Source organism: Lucilia sericata, unplaced genomic scaffold (assembly GCF_015586225.1).
Source record: "Lucilia sericata isolate MDLA Ls3-8-SP2 unplaced genomic scaffold, ASM1558622v1 Contig000282F_arrow, whole genome shotgun sequence".
NCBI lineage: Eukaryota > Metazoa > Arthropoda > Insecta > Diptera > Calliphoridae > Lucilia > Lucilia sericata.
Window position 1 is genome coordinate 138,920 of NW_023994307.1, and position 14,764 is coordinate 153,683.

The window sequence follows — 14,764 nt, forward strand, 5'->3', positions numbered from 1 at the left end:
AACCTGTACTTCAGCTCTAGTTCCTTCTAGTTCAGTTCTAGTTCAGTTCTAATTCAGTTCTAGTTCAGTTCTAGTTCAGTTCTAGTTCAGTTCTAGTTCACTTCTAGTTCAGTTCTAGTTCAGTTCCAGTTCAGTTCTAGTTCAGTTCTAGTTCAGTTCTAGTTCAGTTCTAGTTCAGTTCTAGTTCAGTTCTAGTTCAGTTCTAGTTCAGTTCTAGTTCAGTTCTAGTTCAGTTCTAGTTCAGTTCTAGTTCAGTTCTAGTTCAGTTCTAGTTCAGTTCTAGTTCAGTTCTAGTTCAGTTCTAGTTCAGTTCTAGTTCAGTTCTAGTTCAGTTCTAGTTCAGTTCTAGTTCAGTTCTAGTTCAGTTCTAGTTCAGTTCTAGTTCAGTTCTAGTTCAGTTCTAGTTCAGTTCTAGTTCAGTTCTAGTTCAGTTCTAGTTCAGTTCTAGTTCAGTTCTAGTTCAGTTCTAGTTCAGTTCTAGTTCAGTTCTAGTTCAGTTCTAGTTCAGTTCTAGTTCAGTTCTAGTTCAGTTCTAGTTCAGTTCTAGTTCAGTTCTAGTTCAGTTCTAGTTCAGTTCTAGTTCAGTTCTAGTTCAGTTCTAGTTCAGTTCTAGTTCAGTTCTAGTTCTAGTTCAGTTCTAGTTCAGTTCTAGTTCAGTTCTAGTTCAGTTCTAGTTCAGTTCTAGTTCAGTTCTATTTCAGTTCTAGTTCAGTTCTAGTTCAGTTCTAGTTCAGTTCTAGTTCAGTTCTAGTTCAGTTCTAGTTCAGTTCTAGTTCAGTTCTAGTTCAGTTCTAGTTCAGTTCTAGTTCAGTTCTAGTTCAGTTCTAGTTCAGTTCTAGTTCAGTTCTAGTTCAGTTCTAGTTCAGTTCTAGTTCAGTTCTAGTTCAGTTCTAGTTCAGTTCTAGTTCAGTTCTAGTTCAGTTCTAGTTCAGTTCTAGTTCAGTTCTAGTTCAGTTCTAGTTCAGTTCTAGTTCAGTTCTAGTTCAGTTCTAGTTCAGTTCTAGTTCAGTTCTAGTTCAGTTCTAGTTCAGTTCTAGTTCAGTTCTAGTTCAGTTCTAGTTCAGTTCTAGTTCAGTTCTAGTTCAGTTCTAGTTCAGTTCTAGTTCAGTTCTAGTTCAGTTCTAGTTCAGTTCTAGTTCAGTTCTAGTTCAGTTCTAGTTCAGTTCTAGTTCAGTTCTAGTTCAGTTCTAGTTCAGTTCTAGTTCAGTTCTAGTTCAGTTCTAGTTCAGTTCTATTCTAGTTCAGTCTAGTTCAGTTCTAGTTCAGTTCTAGTTCAGTTCTAGTTCAGTTCTAGTTCAGTTCTAGTTCAGTTCTAGTTCAGTTAGTTCAGTCTAGTTCAGTTCTAGTTCAGTTCTAGTCATGTACAGTTCAGATCAGTCATCAAGTTGATACACCGATACGACCGAAGCCTCCACTAATCCTCAAGATAGTATAGTCCTATCTGTAAAGTATATTTTATTTTGCTAAATAAAATGTTTCCGCAAAACATTCATGAAATTTAAATCAATAATTTCTCCAGACAAATCGATTTTTTTCGTTTCAATACAATAAAAAAATATTTCAAATATGCACTTTTAGCAAAAGCAAATTCAATTTTTCACTTTAAATAAAATATTAAGGGTTAATTTTACTTTTTCTTTTTATGAAACAAATTTTTGGTGTTTTTTTTTTTTTTTCTTTCTTTATTTGTTTGTATGGCAAAACAAAGAAAGCAAAAAAAAGTTGCCAAAATTTTGTATGCATGTGCAATTTTGCAGTCAAAAAATAAAAGAAAGAAAAGATGATGATGATGATGAAACGAAATGCAATTTTGACGGGGTGAACTGAAACATGTGCATATGTTGATTACCCACTCTTATCAAAATTAACAACGACAAAAAATAAGCAACAACTCATACTCACACATAAACGCACACTGCTATATGAAGAGGACGAAAAAAGGATAACAGAAAGTATGTCGACGTTGTTGGACTTTGGCTAGCGAAGAGAGAGGAGTGAGAGAGTGTCCAAATAAAACCAAGAAAAAGTGAAATATAAATGCACTGTGCATACAATATGATGAATATTGTGTACACACAAATATATATTAACAAATTTACCTTAAAAGCGACAGTGGCGTTTAAAATGTTTATAACGTTGCGACGTTTCGGCGATGTATGAATATAACGGCGGTTTTTTAGCTTTTGTAACTCACACTTCAATTAATCAGACAAAAAACAAACACAGGACATAACACAAAAAAAACGCTAAAAAAACATTAACAACAAACAAAAAAAAAAAGTTGTTTAAAAGCCGTAAACTTAACCCTTATAAAGCAAATGAGGAAATGTTAAAAAAAATTGCACTAGAACTGAACTAGAAATGAACTAGAACTGAACTAGAACTGAACTAGAACTGAACTAGAACTGAACTAGAACTGAACTAGAACTGAACTAGAACTGAACTAGAACTGAACTAGAACTGAACTAGAACTGAACTAGAACTGAACTAGAACTAGAACTGAACTAGAACTGAACTAGAACTAGAAATGAACTAGAACTAAACTAGAACTGAACTAGAACTGGACTAGAACTGGACTAGAACTGGACTAGAACTGAACTAGAACTGAACTAGAACTGAACTAGAACTGAACTAGAACTGAACTAGAACTGAACTAGAACTGAACTAGAACTGAACTAGAACTGAACTAGAACTGAACTAGAACTGAACTAGAACTGAACTAGAACTGAACTGGAACTGAACTAGAACTGAACTAGAACTGAACTAGAACTGAACTAGAACTGAACTAGAACTGAACTGGAACTAGAACTGAACTAGAACTGAACTAGAACTGAACTAGAACTGAACTAGAACTGAACTAGAACTGAACTAGAACTGAACTAGAACTGAACTAGAACTGAACTAGAACTGAACTAGAACTGAACTAGAACTGAACTAGAACTGAACTAGAACTGAACTAGAACTGAACTAGAACTGAACTAGAACTGAACTAGAACTGAACTAGAACTGAACTAGAACTGAACTAGAACTGAACTAGAACTGAACTAGAACTGAACTAGAACTGAACTAGAACTGAACTAGAACTGAACTAGAACTGAACTAGAACTGAACTAGAACTGAACTAGAACTGAACTAGAACTGAACTAGAACTGAACTAGAACTGAACTAGAACTGAACTAGAACTGAACTAGAACTGAACTAGAACTGAACTAGAACTGAACTAGAACTGAACTGAACTAGAACTGAACTAGAACTGAACTAGAACTGAACTAGAACTGAACTAGAACTGAACTAGAACTGAACTAGAACTGAACTAAACTGAACTAGAACTGAACTGAACTAGCTCTAAAATAGTACTGAACTTAATTAGAACTGAACCATTAAATGATACGCTTCCTTATATATATAATTAGTTTCCGTTAGGTCCTTAAACGATTATTTGCATACACTTTACTTAGAAGGAGAGAAAAGGCTACGATGATTGTACCAGGATATATTGAGTGTGTACTTTGTGTTTTATTTTGGTTTTATTTATTTGCTGTTTTCTTTTTCATTTCGACTTTAATTATTAAGTATACGTCGCAGTTGCGTCTAACTGCAGTAGCAGAATTTCGTTTGATATTATACAGGACCTTTTGAAAATGCAGTTGCCGAAAAAGGGGTTTTTTGTTTTAAGTACAATACGAATATAAAGTTTTCTGTTTTTACTTGTTTTTTTTTTTTTTTTCTTTGGTTGTTAAACATAAATACTGTTGTGTTTGTGACGAGGTATGTGTTGCAGTTCAACAAAATAAAAACCCAAATTTTTATTTTGGGTTTAAAACGTAAAATTTTTGGCAATTGTTTGTTTTATGTGAGAATGTGTGAGTATTGGTGATTACCACACACACATACAAATTGTTTGAGAGTGAGTAAAATATGTATGTATGTGTCCTGGCAAAATATATTGTATACATTTTGGTCTTCTTTATTTTTGATGTAATTTTTCGTTTTCTACTTTTTGCCTACATATTTTAAAATAAAAGTTCTTTTTGTTTTCTTACTTTTTTGGGAATATGTTTTTTTTTTTTTTTTTTTGAAACAGAAAATATATATTTTTTTTGTTTTCTTATTTTGTGTGTGTTTTTTCGAGCATGTCTCTCTCTATACGATTATATGAGGGTTACTCTACATAAACTTGTGTTATTTGATGATACACACATATAGCTTGGTATATCAAAATTTCCAAAATAAAAAGTAAAAATATAAATAAAAAATATATTTTCGTACAAACAAAAAATTATATAAAAATACATTCATGCATGCTTGCTTGCATATTTTTTGGCAGAAGACAGATAGTTGAAAGTGTCGATTATTAAAACTGAATTTTGAAAAAAGTATTATTATTATAACGAGCATATACTATAGTAAATTGCATGACATGATCATGCTTAGCTCCTATATCATTTACAGGATTCGAAGCTTATCTTCATTATCCAAAATCTCTTCAATAAATTACACACCATTCGATAACCTGTTTATGGTTTTGCTGGTGACAGGTAAAAAAAAATAATATGTTCCGATCCGATTATCTCAAATCTCGCAGGTGATCAGTCTTATAATGATCATACTATCTTTATCCAAAGTATTTCTGTATACTTATTATATAACAATTGGCTGTTGTGATCAGGATTTATTATCGCCTAGTATTTTCGGGATTCGCTTATCTTGATACGCCTGATCTTTTATCCGTTGTAGGTTTTAAACATTCCACTAAATCGTACAGACATTAAAAATCGAAACTTTTAAACATGGCAGTAGATGTAAACATTATTACAATGAATAACAGAGCGAACCGTTGTATTCAAGCTATACTCTCCCAGCAGCTACTGGATTCGCAGGTGATCTGTCGGATGTATTTCAATAAATCATACATCAATCTGTTGATGTGGTAAAGATCAGTGATCAACCAAAATCGAGTGTCGAACCGTCTAGCTTACCATTCAATGGATCGATGTTCCACGTTGAAATATTCATATGAAAAGTGATGTTTCTGCTAAGTTAAAATAGGAGCGGTTAGTTTTAAATATATGTCAAATCTATGATCGTTTTGATTACGAAACGCCTCAAAATTTCTACAGATTTTGTTTGAACATTACTCCTTGGAAGTTGTCAAAGCGTTGCAATTTAGGTGAAGGACACTAAGGTCAGATCTTATGGGGTATAAATATTCATGTTTAATGTCTCAGGCATTTCATGTAATTTTACTTCCCGATCGTATTATTATTCCCTAAAGGTTTTAGAGGACCACCATGATCGTTCCTTTGTTTCTGAACTATTGTGAGGTATCCATTACTTGTTTAGGATTACGAAAGGAAAAACGGAACTGATCACGGCACACATCATACAAATAGTCTATTCATGTAAAATTCTTAATACCCGCTAATATAAGATACCTAACGTAGATAAGTAAAATCGGAAACTTTACAATTATTTTGGAAGTTCGATTCTGAAAGTTTCACACCAAAGTTTCAAAGCCCAGACAATCAAAATTTGATTACGCTCCTATTCTATCTGATCGTTGCTTTTGCCGATAGTATTATCTTCTTGTTTAAATTTCGTCCACAGTTATGGAAAGAACTTTTAGGTCAAAATAACTCTCTAGAAGATGTCACTTTTCTGATCTAGCGGATATTTGTTTTATGTCCAAATATTGATTAAGAATATGAAATCCACCTTGCGCATTTTCATTCTCCGTTCGTTCAGTATCCTTTAAAGCATTTTTTTATGTGACTGATCAACAAATTGAAATCCCCGGTATATCCCCGGTATACCATGACTGATTCTTAGTTCCTGGCCTGTTAATTATCCATAATTTGTCTACCGTATTATGAAGCGGCCCATAAACTGATTATCGTAAGTTTGGCTTTTAATATAGTTTCTCTTATTCAACTCATGCAGTCCTCATCAACTTGTTTCTGAATAATTCCATTCTTTTAAGGTACAAACCTAGACAATCAAATAAAATTCGAATATTCTCCAACATACATGTATAAATGTACTTTCCGTAATTTGGTTTGATATTTCTGTCAATCGGTCTATCTATCTGTTCGGTACTGTTGGCAGTCGTTTTGTCTTTTTATGCACTCTACTGGCATAAAACAAATACATACATATACCAGTAGATAAAGTAAATGTATGTGAGAATTGTATCCTGTAAATGAATAAAATGTAATATACATATACTTACATACGTATGTATGTATGTATAAAATATTATTCCTTTTTACAAAATGCATTTGTTATTTATACATGTAGGTATTTTTTTTTTTCAGTTATAAGCACAAAAAAATTAAGAAAATGTACAAAGAATTCTACATTTATATGAAACATTTTTAACTTGGTTTGTTCTTTTTTTCGGCAATGTTTTGTCTTATTTTGGTAACAATTTTTATATATATATATCTATATGTAAGTGTACATATAGAAAAATATATAAAATACTTTTTTTCTCAATACGTTAGTAGCTAGGTGTGTGTGTGAGTATTTGTTTAAATAAAAAAGGATAATAGACCAGAGGCAGTAGCAAGTATTTGTATGTATTTGCTGCATTCATATATGCATACTTATGTTTATTTTCGGGAGTATACTTTTGGGGGGAGTTTGGAGTTTTTTTTACGTTTTCTTTGCTTCTTTTACTTAATACGTATTTTTTACTTCACTTTTTTTTTTGGCAATAAAATTGAGGTTTGAGTTGGTTTTTAATGGGAAGTAGTAGACTAGAGTGACTGCATGTTGACTGACGAAAAGTAAAAGGGAGTGTTGGGTGTTGTGGATGTTTGCTGTTATGCTGTGCAGTGTGGGTACATTTGTGCGTCTGTTTGTGGCATGATGGCAAAGGTGGTTATTTACCGTGTTTGGTGCATTTGATGTGGTATTTATTGATTTCTATTTTATTTTCTTTTAAAATATATATTTTTTTCGCAATATTTTTTTTTTTTTATATTTTTGCCAAAAAAAAGTAGATTTGGAGGAAAAAATTTGGTTTTATTTGATATTTCACATTGCATTGGTGATAAAGTACAGTTGAGTTTTAAATACAAATAATAATTCTTTTGAAAGATTTCTTTTTTGAGCGGTATGTTGCAGGAAAATAATATTGAAATGTAAATGTAAATTTAATGAATTTTTTCAATTAAATATTATGCAAATATTTTCTATACTAAAATAGAGAATGATTTTGGACTTGATACAGGTTTACTATACTTATTTGCTGATCTTACCAAGGCATGGTGGCAGTGGTTGTAAACTGGTATGATCATTATGACAATGAATGAACACAGCAAACCCTGGTAGCAACTAGTGGATTCACAAATGATGACTCGAATACCTATCAAAATATCATTGCAGAGATACTTAATGTCTAAAATTTTTGCTATAATATGGTAGAGAATGACTTTGGACAGGTTTACTATTTGCTGATCTTGTTTATCTGTCTTACAAGGATGAAGGAGACCAATAATGAGACAGAGATCAGTAGTGGAAGATATCGATATCCTAAGTTAGAATCTCCCAGCAACTACTGTATTCGTATTACAGAGATATTTAATGTCTGTAATACGAACTGTCCTTTATCTACCTTACAAGGAGGAAAGAGACCAATAATATTAACATAGAATTGAGACAGAGATCAGTACTGAAAGATATCGATATCCTAAGTAGAATGAATTGAAGTTTTTTAAATATATACCGAATTACTTACAAGTTTCGCAACTGATCATTCTTATACCGAATTAATGACAACTATCTAAAACACTACACTAACAACATGTCTGATTAATATCGACATTAACCATTTTTCACCAAAAAGAATGATTAGAAGAGATCGAGATTCCAAGTAGGATATTCCCGGGGGCATAAAACCACCATCTGGTCTCATTACAATCCCAGGGAAAATAGATGCTACCAATACTTCTAGTCTACCGGGACTATAAACTGTTGATGATCAAATGTATCCTCGGTCTTACTTTAGAAAAATTTGACATGGGGTCTAATCAGAGAACCACATAATCTGTTACCACGGCAACCGGTGAGTCGTCTAATAAGATCTTTCTAAGGTTGTTCCAAAAGCAAGAACTTCAGCAATTGGCATTGGACATGAATCGCTAATTATTATCCCAACTATTACAATGAATAACAGAGCAAGCAAGATCTGATCTCCTGGCACTTACTGGGTTCGCAGGTGCTCATTATATACCGATCATATTAGTACTTCATCAACAACTAACGACAACCACCATCTTGGTGTTATTACAATACCTCTAGTCTACCGGAACTATTATACATTTTATCATCACCAGTTTGGTGTATATATGTAAAATGTATCCTCGGTCTTACATTGGAAAGATTTTACATGCGGTCGAACCACATCAGTTACCACGTGAACCAGTGTGTAGTCTAATAAGATCTTCCTAAGGTTGTTCCAAAAGCAAGAACTTCAGCAATTGGCAGTGGACATAAATCGCAGATTATTATTACAATGAATAACAGCGCAAGCAAGATCTGATCTCCTGGCACATACTCAGTTCTCAAGTGATCATTCTTATACCGATCATACCAGCACTTCTACAACAACTAACGACAAGTAGCTAACAACACTTTACCAACAAATTGTATGACTAATGGCGTTATTTAACATTTTCCTCCAAAAATGCACTATTGCCTCAAAAAAAAAAAAAAAAAAAAACAAGGAAATTTATCTATCAAATGTCTCTCTAAAAAAAAAGAAACTTGTTAATTTTTACACAATTTACTTAAGACATTTTTTTTCATCGTTTACACTTGAATTACAATTTTTTATAAAGTTTATTAAAAATAATAATGTAAAATTTAGTCGTATAAATTAGTTGCACTTATATACATTTTTAGTTGCACAGCAAAATGCTAAAAAAAGTAAAATTTTTTTTCTCCTTTGAGTTAATTAATATTAATTAGACTGACTGTTTAATTAATCATGTTATGGCCAACTTTTCTATTTTTACATTTTAATCGTCTTGTCTTAAGTAAGAAATCTAGTTACGAGTATAATATTTTTTTTTTATTGTATATAGATTGGGTGGAACAAAAACCTACAGCCAAAAGACAATGTTCTTAATAAAATATGTATAATTTTGTAATTTTTAAATAAAATAAATTTTCTTACTTGTACGAACAAATTTTTTGTAGTAACATACAGACATGTTTATTTTATTTAAAATTTATTTTAAATCATTAGTTTAACAAACTTAACTTGTTAAAAGTTGTTAAAGATTTTTTTTAAGGAAAACATAATTGTCTGTTTATAATGGAGCAGATCACGGAGAGATTTGTTGATAATGATAGATGAGCATTTGTGGAATAAGGAAGTTCAATAGAATTTTGATTTAGACAGCACTTAAGTGAACGATAAAATGCAACTGTGATCAGTGAAGTTATCACTCTGCACAAGTACAATGTCTTTTCATTAAGAACAATGAAATGGTGGAAGCGATGACGTAAAATAACACGCTATATCCAATTTTACATGTCTTGAATTCACAAATTGGCCAGAATAGTCGGATTTTCAAATAAGATAGCCTGAAGCTCCTCTAAAGTTCTTTGCTAATTGACATAGACCAGCGATTGCAAGTAAACTCAAGTGTAAAGGGCTTGAATCGCACGTTCGCTCGTAGAAGTTCTAGAAGCCTGCATTTTTCGATAATTAAATGACATTTGTAAAAGTATTGCTAAGGCAATTGCACTTCTATTCGAGAAATATCAAAAAAAAAAACAATATGCAAATTTTGGGTTCCAACAGTACCACTTTAGTCAAGACACTGCAATCGGAGCCGATTTAGACAAATGAAGAGCTTGCAAAGAAAACAGTGAAACGTGTGAAATCTTTTCTCGTCGAAATTGGATCCAAATATCTTGAAAATAATTATACCAAAAATTACATCCCTCAAAAGGTAAGTCCTTTCGACAAAAAATGTTTAATGAAAAGAAGCGTACAACAAGGCCGTTAGCGGTCTAAGTGTATTTCTACCATTCTGATGCATAATCCGTTCAAAATCTAAGCTATATTCTTGGTCGGCAATGCTTTAAATCATTTCAAAATCACACATTTATATTCCTGCTCTATGCATTTATTTCTATAACATTTATCCAGCACAAGATCATATAAGAGTTGCTGCGGATCCAAATTAATGGACGAATCTGTTCAAATTAGCACAATACAAATGATATATCTCTCAGGAACAGTGATTGGAAATAGGTTTCTGAACATCGAACGACAAACTCGTTTCATAGATTACTACAAAAGGCCTTTCGACAAAAAATGTTTAATGAAAAGGAGCGCAAAACTGGGCCACTAGCGGTCTAAGTGTATTTCTTCCAATATACACGCCATCCTTTCAAAACATAAGCCCAAATCATAGATTTTTATTCCTGATCTATTAATTTATTTCTATAACATTTATCCGGCACAAGATCGTAAAAGCTGCGGATCCAAAATAATGGTTGCCTTAAAAACGAATGACTGCTAATGATGGAAAAGAGAGAGAGACACTGCTATCTTATTTTAGATCTTTTGTGCAGCCCGTGGATTCACCATAACAGGTTTAATTCACGTATGAAAATTACGAGTTTGATTGGTGAGAGTTTGAATATATCTTTGGGGGCTAGTGATGCAGCAACTAAGATTCTTTCTGTGTTGAAAAATTGCACAATATGTGTTCAGAGGTTTTCTCCTGATAGCCGCAAAATATGCATAGCTTCAATATGGCGTTTCTTGCAATGAATTGATGGTATCTGAGACCACAGTGTCCCGTGAGTAGTCCCATTAGTATTCTGAGATGACTTTTTTTAAACGATAGCACCTTTTGGGATTTCCCCTTGATGACAATTTGGCGAGCAAATTCTGATTCGTGGGTCGATTCGCATTTTTATCTGACGTATCCTTGTCGGATACCAATGAATGGTTCAAAGCCGATAAGATGGGCGTTAAGCGCCTCTATTTGCTAAGAAATCTGCCCGTTCGTTGATGATCTTCATGGCTGGGTATCCAACATAATATTAATTCGTTAATGTTTACCCAGTACCTTCAGTGATGTCACACAGTCCTCCTGACAGCCACAAAATCTACATAGCTTTGATATGGCGTTTCCTGGAATGAATTGATGATATCTGAGACCACAGTGTCCCGTGAGTAGTCCCATTATATTTCCCCTTGATAGCGTAATTAAGCGTTTTGGCTGTCTAAGCTCTGTTGTAGCTTTTCAATGGCGAGGAAATTCCGATTCGGCCCACGATTCGCATCTTTGTCTGACGTATCCTTGTGGGATACCAATGAATGGTTCAGGGCCGATAAGTGAGCTCCTCTATTTGCTAAGCAATCTGCCCGTTCGTTGATGATCTTCATGGCCGGGTATCCAACATAATATTAATTTGTTATGTTTACCCAGTTTGCTCAGTGATATCACACAGTCCATAACAACACCCGACCTAACTTCATACGAGAGTAAGGCCTTGAGCGCTGCTTGGCTGTCTGACATTATGCAAATAAAACACAACAAGTTCCTTTATGATCGTGAAACTTTTTTTGCTTTCTCCTAATTTCCAAGTTCTACTAGTGTATATGACCTGCGAAGAGAGCTCTATAGAAGGGAAAATCGTTGGTTGCCTTGCAAGTCTTTTAAGTCTGAATATAGACATTTACAGTTTAGTATATGCTCAAGAGATTTGATTTAATTTTTACACTAAAAGGTATAGGCACTAAAAGGTATATGGAGGCAAATAGAGATTAAAATATTCGTGTCGTACCAAAAAATTGTAGAGTTTTGAATAGATTTACATAAAAAATAATCCAAGTAAGTAACCGCCTTAAAAGAATTTGAAAGAGTGTAATAATATAATGAGAATTTCAAAGAATCTGCCTAGGATTTTTATGAATTTTCGTCGGATTAAAAGTTTATGACTAAATGGAAATCTTCTAGTATTACTTTTCGGTATAGAGCCTATCTAATGGTTCCTTAGACGAGTAACCAACAACTTTGGACTTCATGGTGGATCAAACAACAACAGCGTTACTGAAAACCATTAAAATATAAAGGCCGTTAATTTAAAAACTTTTTGGGTTTCGAAGGCAAATACATTTTGTTCTAAGGAATTCGATAAATGTGGGACCTTTTTCATTCAAATTTTCTGAACACCCTTTTGCGATCAGTTTAGCTCTATTTGCTTAAACTGATCGCGGAAAAAACTCTTTTATATATGTAATTGAATTTTTTCTCTCAGTGTATAAATTTAATTCTAAACGACGACGACTCACTGATATGTGTATATTAGTATTGTATATATATTTTTTTATAATAAATTGTTATAAATAATAAAACAGCAACAACAATAAACACACAAAATAAATAAAAAACTGAATCAAATACTTTGCACATGAAATTAACACGCAATTTTTTTTTTTTTTTTTTTAGACAACAAGTCAAGTTACACATAAAAATATGATTAAAATTAATGAAAAATTGTGTAGAGAACCAGAAAACAATGACTTGATTTACAAGGGAATCGGAGGATTTCTATTCTGCTTTTTTTTTTTTTTGCAAAATTTTATAATAAATTTAAACAAGACAAAGAAAATGGTTTAAAAAAAAAAAGAGTAGTGTAGTGAATAGAAAAAAATGCAGCAGTAATAAAAATCTATATACAGTGGACGTCCACTAGTACGAATTATATAGTGTCAGGCCCTTTCGTAATACCGAAAAATTCGTATTATTGAACAACACATTTTGTATGTTTAAATTCAAATAATACACATAAAATATTGGATTTTATTTATTTTTGTTTTATTTTTCATGAAAAATTACATAACGGAACAAAATATAATAAATGTGTATTATTTTAAATAAATTTCTTGTACATAAACAGGCATAAAAGGGACATATTTACGTATATGAATTGTTAATTTTGAAAGTATCGTGAGTCCAATGGTTGAAATGAGATATATGTAGAAGGTTTTAAATTTTAATGTTTTTAAAAAGATGTGTGCCAAAGACAATTTGCAATTTACATATGTGTTCTAAAATGTATTAAAATGTTCAGATTACATAAAACTTTTATTAGAAACTTGAATGGAATATACCACAATTCTCTAATTTATAATTTTCTCTTAAAAATTAGAATAGTTATCCTTAAACCCATTGTTTGGAATGTGGAGTCACACTACTTTCAAAATTAACAGTTCATACATACATATGTATATAAATATCATTTTACTTATTAAAAAATCCATCATTTAACATCGATGTTTATTACATTGTAAAATGATTTTTACGGCTTTTTCAATAACAGCGCTTTTGAGGCTTCAATATTGTTCTCAGCAGAGTTATTGTCGGGAACTAATAAAATACTTTCCTCATTGGCGTTATCATCCAATTTAATTTCTTCTCTTGGGTCATCAAAATTCCAATAAAATAAATTAATAACACTAAATAATTGTTGATTTGTAAATATACATGCAGTAAATTGTATGTATAGGATTTTTAAAAATACAAAACACTTGTAATAAATACAAAAAAACTTCAAAATTACTGAGCTTAAGGTGAATGATACCGAAATAATAAAATAAAAACATAATAAAAACTTCATTCATACGTAAATAAAACCAAAATTCCCATAAAAAATGCGTTATTCGTACTATCGAACAGAAAAATTGTGACTTTATTCGTACTATAGAGTAGACAATGCAACAATTTTGCCATTCGTATTATTGGATATTCGTAATAAAGAGTATACGTACTATTGGACGTCCACTGTAATGTTGTATTTAATTAAAAATTCATTAAAAAGTTTTTCTTTATATATTTATTTTTGTTCTTTAATCTTGAACAATAAAACTAATAAAAAAGAAAAACTTGACATTTATTAATACATATTTTAAACTAAAAAAATATATAGAAAGAAAAAAAGAATTAATAAAACAACTTACCGCTTTTTGTTTTAAATACACTTTTGAAATACAATTTGTCTTCGGTTGGTTAATGAATTCGCCAAAATTTCCATAATTTTTTTTTTTTTTGTTGTTAAAATTCCGTGATTTTAATAAAATTGTTTAATTTTGTTTTTTTTTTATTATAAAATCCCAAACTTTTTTAATTTTTGATTTAGAAAAAAATGTTGTGTTTTTTTTTTGGTTTTTACTAGAGCCTTGTATGTTTTTGGAAAACAAAAAAATTAATATTGACGAAAGTTGAAAATTTTTAGTTTGAAAATTTGTAATTTTGTTGTATTTTGAATAAAATTATAAATTATTTAGTTGCTGCTTGCTGCACAAGTTTTGCTGTTGCTGGTTGCTGAACTAAAAAAATAAATTATTAAAACAGGGCTCTAGTTTATTTAATTATTTTAAATAATTTTAACGTTAAGTTTTTGCTTGAATTAAATAAAAAATTAACATTTATTTAATATGGTTGAGTTTTAATTTTTGTTAAGAGTATTTTTAACTTTTGAGTGGGAAACTTTTGAATTCTAGTATTTTATAAATACGTAATGTAATTGCATTTATTTTTCGAATTACTATCACCTTTCTTTTGTGGCGAATTTTACAGTTTTTTCAAGTTAACAATTTCGCAGTATTTCGAATAAATCTGTAACGAGAAGAAAATAGTGTAATAAGTATATTTAATCAAGTGTTTTTTTCCAATTTATAAATAAAATATTAAAAATTTGTTTAATAAACATTTTCTTTTGTCTTTTCAAA

The 14,764-nt window shown here is 31.3% G+C and overlaps 1 long non-coding RNA gene across 1 annotated transcript in view; it reads right to left on the reverse strand.

Moving 5' to 3' along the window:
- Positions 1-14,764, reverse strand: part of LOC119603191 — a 100,389-nt gene that overhangs the window by 73,885 nt on the left and 11,740 nt on the right. Inside the window, exon 2 of the long non-coding RNA XR_005231400.1 lies at positions 13,994-14,651. This is a non-coding gene — a long non-coding RNA (uncharacterized LOC119603191). The remainder of the gene's footprint in view (positions 1-13,993; positions 14,652-14,764) is intronic.